Consider the following 7,801-nt stretch of genomic DNA (forward strand, 5'->3'; position numbering starts at 1 on the left):
GAATACCGTCGTTACGGATAGAAATATTATTCGTAACGGGCACTTGTCCGTTACGAATAACTAGTTATTTGTAACGGGCAGATTAAGTGCCCGTTACGAATAGCCAGGTATTTGTAACGGGCATGTTAAGTGCCCGTTACGAATAATCAGGTATTTGTAACAGACAAGTTGACTGCCCGTTACGAATAGCCAGGTATTTGTAACGGACATGTTGACTGCCAGTTACAAATAGCCAGTTATTTGTAACGGACACTTTGACTGCCCGTTACGAATAATGTCTTGAAAAATCAAAATATTAGGGGTATTTGTAACAGGCACAAAAGGTGCTTGTTACAAATACCCCTTTTCCTTTTCCATTGACATGTCAAATTATCATTTATAATAATTAACAAACAAAAACCCAAATACTGTTTTCCATGCCACAAAGGCACACAAATATTATCAAAATATGGCACATCAAATTTAAATTTACATCTCAAAAAATTCATAACTGTCCCTGATCTATTCTCCGCATCTAAGGCAAGCTCCAGTGTCATTTCAGCTTGAACTTCCAATTGTTGTAAATTAATGTGCCCACTGCCCTCTCGACTGATTTACATCAGCAGATGGACCAACACCAGCATTTCCTTCAACATCACTTTGTTCACAAGTCCCAGCAAGGATCTCATTTGCAGACTCATTTTGTTGAGCATCATCTAGGATCTCATTTGCAAGCTCATTCTGTACTTGAGCACTATCAAGAACCTCAATCTGAGGATCATTTGGTACATGAGTACTGTCAATGCCCTCATTTGTGCTGTTAGCCTGAGTTTGATCATCTCTAAAACTATGAGGACTTTTTTCCAAAGAACTACCAGACAGGTCACTTGCTTGAACTTGAAAGATGTCCAATCTGGATAGAAAACCTCTCCTGTATATTACATGAGATTAGGACAATAATACATAATATGATACAGAGAAAGATATTAGGAAATGGCTGCCTAATATCTAGGACAAAGCATAAAAAAACCAAATAAAAATAAAAAAGGTAAAAGTAACAGATCAATACACATCACATACAGATGTTTGACTGATATGTCCCCCAATTATAATTTACTCTGCACCCAATAATTCAATCAGCAACTTTTCTCCACTTAAAAATAGTACACCAAAATTCAAACAATTGCAAACCACAGCCATCATTTATCATCGGCTTTCACATATACTTAAGGTAAAAAAAAGCATGAACCTAAAGTCCTAAACTAACTGAGCAAAACTCACAAGAATATATGATGAACTCAAATCTATTTCCCACCAACCCGCTTTTTACTTTTATAATTACTCCCTGAATAAAAGTAATGTTGCAAAGTGACTATTTTGTCTTAGGACTAAGACCTCTAATCTTTGTTTCAAGCATGAGTATATATAACCTACATTATTGAACTCGTGCTCGTTAAAACATCCCAATCGAATCTACGTGGGGAAAACCAAGAGGTAGAATTCGACCTCACGTCTTGGGGTAAGGGTCCTAAGGGACCATAGTGGGCATAGTCCATACCCCATGAAAGTGTCAATTATGCAAAATATTTATGAACACATGCACTGATTAAGCACGTAAGCTGGGAAATTGACCACATAACACACTACAGAGTAGTCACTTTCTGAACCGTAGTATATCACCGTGTTGTGGTCTAGTCTAACCGTCTAACAACACATTCACACATATGATACAGTAATATGTAGCATTATATAACAACTGAAAAGCCAGTTAAGCACTATAACCATGGAATGATGGATGCCACTGGCCAGAGTTGTGCCCACTGCAAGCTGCAACACAAGCTTCTTGCATTACTGATAGCGGAATATCCTTGTTGCAGATGTTTGCAAAGGCCCGCATATGTTTCATCCCGTATTGAGTTAAGGTCCCACATTCTTTCTCAAACACCCGAACCTGAAGATATGAAAGTTTTCACAGTTAATTAAGTTCAAAATAACATAAATTTAGCTACATGTTCGTTACTATGAAATCAACCAAGAATACAAATTTAATTAATTACCATTGATTTCAAGCAATCCCAATCATCCACAAGCGGCATTCCACGGCTTGGCTTTGCGCGTAGGACCGAAGGACCATTGTTTAGTCCAAATAAAAGTTTTCCGATCAATTCAATGCTGCTGTCAAGTTGGCTTCCGTGCTTCATAGTCTCAGTTATCTCTTTAAGAATCTTATGCTTCTCCTCAGGTTCCTCCTTTGATCTTTCATACTGTAAGAGAAGTTGGTGATTATTGAGTAGAGACAGACATAGATTATAGATACAAGTCCAAGATTCAGAATTGACCAATTTATGTAAGTTAAGCATCTTTTGATCTAAAATGAAGTGTAACATGTAAAAAAAACTATTTTTTTATGAAATAAAATTACTAAAAATTTCCCAAGCCTGTGGGATAGGTTAACGATTGCACTGTTGAGTATACATATTTTAGGCTCAAGGATAGCAGACTTATAAGAAAAAAAGTATTAAGTAAACATATGTTATACTACTGTGGCTAAATTCCCCCCTAAAATCTCAAATATAGCATAAATTATGATAATTAAACAAAACCCACTACTTTTTTTTAACCTAATTAGAAGAACAAACCAGCAGAAGCTATCAATTTGCAACATTACATATATAAAAACATATCATTACCCTAACATGATAAACCATAAAATTCCCAATCAAGTAAAATTTACAAACTTTACAACAAAAACAAGGATAGATTCAAAACACAAAATCACAAACCCTGAAGATTCAGTTTATCAATCAATCAATTTAAATTTTCCTAATTGATTTCAACTGTTTAAATTAATTAATCCAGTATAAACAGAGATAGCAACAAATAGATCAAAATCAATGAAATAAAAAAGAACTAATCGAATAAAAAAAAACCCAGGTGATTTCAAATGTTTAAATTAACTAATATACACAACAAAATATCCAGCAAAATTAACACAAACCCATCAATCATCCAAATCAAGTCACACAAATTAGATCAAACAAACCCGTATATTAAAAAAATAAAAACGAATCCAGAAATTCAAACATAAAAAATAATAATCATTAAATTGAAAAATTCGTACCTAGGGTTAGTGAAAGAGGGGCGGCGAGAATTGCGGGCGAGATTAAGGAGAAGCGGTGAAGGAGGGCGGCGGAAGGCGGTGGAAGGGCGGATTGAAGGAGATCCGGCGCAACCCCAGTCAATTTAACCATTTTTCTCTCTCGTCGTTCCATCTCGCTGTTTTTCTCCAATGGAAGGGGAAGATCGATTGATGGAGTAGAGGAGAGAGGTCGTGATTTTGAAATGAGACGAGAGAGGGCCTGAGATTGATGGGCAAGATTGTTGAATTACGGGGAGGAGAGAAGAGGAGAGGAGAGAGAGAGGGAGTGAGGGACTGATGAGAGAGAAAGAGGCGAATGACGGCATAGTTTGGGCATTTGGGTGAAACCCTAAAAAGCCAAATATTGGGCTCCTCTCATACGTTGGGCCAAGTTTGGGCATTTGTAACGGGCACAATATGTCTGTTACGTGTAATATAGTATCCGTAACGGGCAAAATAGTGTCCGTTACGAATACTTATTTATTTGTAACGGGCACTAATTTGTCCGTTACAATTACATACGTATTCGTAACGGACATTATTTTACCCGTTACAAATAAATAAGTATTCGTAACGGACACTATTTTGCCCGTTACGAATATCTTAATTGTAACGGGCAAAGCTTTGCCCATTACGAATAACCTGTTACGAATGAGATTTTTTCCACTAGTGTAATGCTCAAATTAAACAAATCACTAATTATCGTGATCACTTTATTAACAATCAAAATTACCAAGTACGTACCTAAGTGGTTAAACATAATAATCTTATTAGGTACGAGATTCAAATACCAATCTTGATTAAAGAAGATGTCAAAAGCATTAAAAAAAATTAAGAAACAAATAAAGAAAAAGGTTAGTGTTATAATGAATGTGAGAAAGAACGAATTAACGAATGCAAAACAAATAAATAACACACAAATTTACGTGGTTCACCAACAGTGTGTTGACTATGTTCACGAGCAAGCGAGAAAAAACTGATCTTGAGAAATTCCATGTCACATATTGATAATGTTAATTATCACCGGACTAACTATGAGTAAATTGTAACTAGATCTATATTGGAGTACATGATAATGCAGACAACACATCTTCAAGTAGCAGACAAGGCAAGATGATAAATCCAAGAATTGGTCAAGACAAATTGATTTCTGCTTTGATTACATGCCTATTCCAGGAGGAAGATTTAGCTAATCATACATAGGATTGGACAACTCAACAATCCGTGTGAAGTAGTCTAGTCAGCATTCTGTTACTACAAGTTGTAACAGAATTCTGTTATTGCAAACTGTAGGCGTCGTTTGAAGTGCGCCTACGTTGAATCATGTTGTGAATATGCTTGGCACTCATAGGAAGTGAGAATTAACATAATACGATTAGGGACAAGGAAAGTAGGGAGCCGCCAACAAGTTTTTAAGCAACTTGTAAACCGTTCACGGATCATAAAAAGACAACCACGATAAAGGGACAACAATAGGCAACAACGATTGACCCGTGAAGGTTACACCCCATTCATAATCCATGAGATTACTAACTCCATATGGTTCGGAACCACGAAAGGAGGATCGGGGATGATGGTACGAAGTGAGTCATGGAGTCACATTCGCCCGTATTGGCCTCTACTCGATTCTTATAGTGAAAAATGATTCCTGCGATCTCAAAGGCATGCAAACAAAATATTCAATTCGCTCCAAACTATTATTTAGCTAAATTGGTTTAATATTAATGCAACACATTATTCTAAAATATTAGTGATCACTTGATTTAATAACAAGATTAAAAGGAACCTAAACCGGTTGTCCAAACTATCTTATTAGGTGTTATTTTCAATTACATATTCCCTTTAAACATGCAAAATGGTGATCATAAATAATAATAGAATTATCATTTATATTGGAAGCAATTTAACAATAAATTGTTAGTCAAATCAAATATAAAATAAACCTAATCATGATACTAGCAATATTAAAATAAATAAGAGTAATTAATTAATTACTCACATTCTGCGCGTTCCTTTAAAGTGCTACATCATGAATAAACTGTTAGTAACTTCAATAAAAAATATAAATCAAATGAAAATTAAATTAAATAAAAAGTAGAGTTGATTTGGTCCAAACCCTTAGTCAATTATACCTTTCACGCCTTGGATTAAGTATAGAACTTTGGGTATTGTATGGACTCCTTGGAGTGCTTAAGGAAGAAATGTAGAATAGGGTGGCTAGTGTTTAGGCTAAAGAGGGAGAAGAGAATTATTTTATGATCAAGCTTGTTGATGATCGAAAAAGGGAAGATATGCCCTCTATTTATAAGGAAAAAGAAGGGTTGAAGAATTAAGAAAAGATAAGAATTAAATCGGAATAAAACTCTTGCGATAGACAACAGTTTTTGCGGTTTTTGTTTTTATCATATCTTTTGATCCAGAAATTGGAATAAGATAAATAAGATATCGTTGGAAAGCTTTTGAAGTCTAATTTCTAACCCAATTATAATCAGATTAAAATATTTTGTAGAATAAAAGATATGACCGAAATAGTGAGACGGTGTCAGTTTTGGATAGAGTTTGATATTTCATTCATATCTTTTCCGTTATAGCTCGGAATTGATATTATAATATATCATTGGAAAGATAATTTCAAGGGACATCCAAACATTAAATATTTGGATAAAAACTATGAGGCACGAAAATAATTTCTGTCTATCTTTTGGACGTCTTTCAATTTGAATAGAATTAGGACTTTGAGAAAGAAAAGTTTATTCAATTTCAAACTCTTTAATCTTATGTTTTTAAAAATGATAATTAAGATCTTTTAGAAACTTATAGGAGCTTCCAATTAATCCTAATTGGTTTAGGAATGGGGTTAAATCCATTGGACCCTCCACATGATCATTGGGTCGTAGGTAAGGTGGGCTTAGGTTCGGTTTGGGCTCAGTTTAGTATTTTGACCATAACTTATTCGTTATAAATCGGATTTGAGCTTATAATATATCGTTAGAAAGCTATTTTTAAGCCCCGTCAAAATATTCAATAATTGGACCCAAATTATGGACTAAAATAAACTCAAATAAATGTTTTTATAAAAAGGACATGAAATGAATGATTTTAAAGGACACAAAATGAATTATTTTGGGTTTAAAGGCACGAAAAGAGGAAAATAAGTTATGGTTTAGGAAAATGGGCTAGGAATTGGGTTGTTTTATGAAATGTATTGGGATTGATTGTGGATTTAAGCACTCTAAAGATTAAATACTCAACCCGACCAATAATGGCAGTGAAAGGTTGTTCATCATCGGACCCAAATTATGGATCAAAATAAACTCAACTAAATGTTTTTATAAAAAGGACATGAAATGAATGATTTTAAAGGACACGAAATGAATTATTTTGGGTTTAAAGGCACGAAAAGAGGAAAATAAGTTATGGTTTGGGAAAATGGGCTAGGAATTGGGTTGTTTTATGAAATGTATTGGGATTGATTGTGGATTTAAGCACTCTAAAGATTAAATACTCAACCCGACCAATAATGGCAGTGAAAGGTTGTTCATCATCGAGTTTGGTTTTGGGGAGACAATTTTTAGGCGTCTACACAAACAGAATTAGATTCTCTTTTGTAATAGTTTTTTAAGAAGCTTCTTATTGCTTCTTCCTCAAGCTAGAATGTGTGTATAAATACTCTAGCCCAATAACTTTTGTAGTTGATTTTTGTAATCACTCTTATTCAATCAATAAAAACAAAAGTTCTTCCCTCTTTATTTTGTTCTTCATTTTTCTTTCGATTGAGTTCACAAATTTTGTGAACATTAATATGGTATCAGAGCCTAAGAGCTCCTGATTTGTTGTTTCTTTCGCATTTTTGGATTGATTTAAAATAATTCTGATTTTGTTTTTCAGTAAAATTTGATTTCAGTAAAATTTGATTTAATTACACAAATTTTTTGGACTCAAATTCGAGGAGAATTTGAGATTTCATCTTTGATTTGGAAATTCAAGTAGAATTTCATTTTTTTTTGGTCGAAATTGAATTAAAATGGCTGGTTCAGATACTCAGAATTTCATGCAAGATCCTTCAAGTGTATATTTCATACATCCGAGTCAAAATCTTGCAACTCCTCTGGTTTCAGAGAAATTTAATGGCAAAGGACATTCTAAATGGAAGAGAGGCATTGTTCTGTCTCTTGCTATTAAGAACAAGGTTGGATTCATTGATGGAACTTGCCTAAACCTAGCATCACTAGTGCAGAATACAAGGCCTGGGATCGTTGTAACAGTTTGGTGATGTCTTATCTGCTGAGATCATTGGACACTACTCTTGCTAAGAGTATGTTATTTTTGCCTACTGCTCGAGAGATCTAGAAGGATATGGAAGATAGGTATTCAGTTACCTCTGGACCTCAATTCTATGGTTTACAGCAGAATATTTGTGAGATCAGTCAAGGTGATAGTAGTATTGCTGATTTCTTCACTAAACTCAGGTTATTTTGGATGAATTGAGCAATGCTAGTCCTCTACCTATTTGTAGGTGCTGTGGTTGCACTTGCAACTTAACTTAACAATCCTTGAAGTTACAACAGGAAGAACGCCTGATTCAGCTTTTGATGAAGCTAAACAACAAACATGCTTCAGTCAAGACAAATATCTTGATGATGAATCCTCTTCCTAGAATTTCCTTGGCATACAGGCTGCTTA

The 7,801-nt window shown here is 34.5% G+C and overlaps 1 pseudogene across 1 annotated transcript; it reads right to left on the reverse strand.

Annotated features, from left to right (window-relative positions):
- Positions 1-1,565: 1,565 nt before the first annotated feature.
- LOC145640024 (asparaginyl endopeptidase Rep2 pseudogene) lies at positions 1,566-2,339 on the reverse strand (annotated as a pseudogene). Its single transcript, XR_014114942.1, has 2 exons — positions 2,037-2,339; positions 1,566-1,930 (listed from the first exon to the last, which is right to left on the reverse strand). The product of XR_014114942.1 is annotated as an asparaginyl endopeptidase Rep2 pseudogene (transcript).
- Between the last annotated feature and the right edge of the window lie 5,462 nt (positions 2,340-7,801).

This window comes from Chenopodium album, chromosome 7, assembly GCF_948465745.1.
Source record: "Chenopodium album chromosome 7, dcCheAlbu1.1, whole genome shotgun sequence".
Lineage (NCBI taxonomy): Eukaryota > Viridiplantae > Streptophyta > Magnoliopsida > Caryophyllales > Amaranthaceae > Chenopodium > Chenopodium album.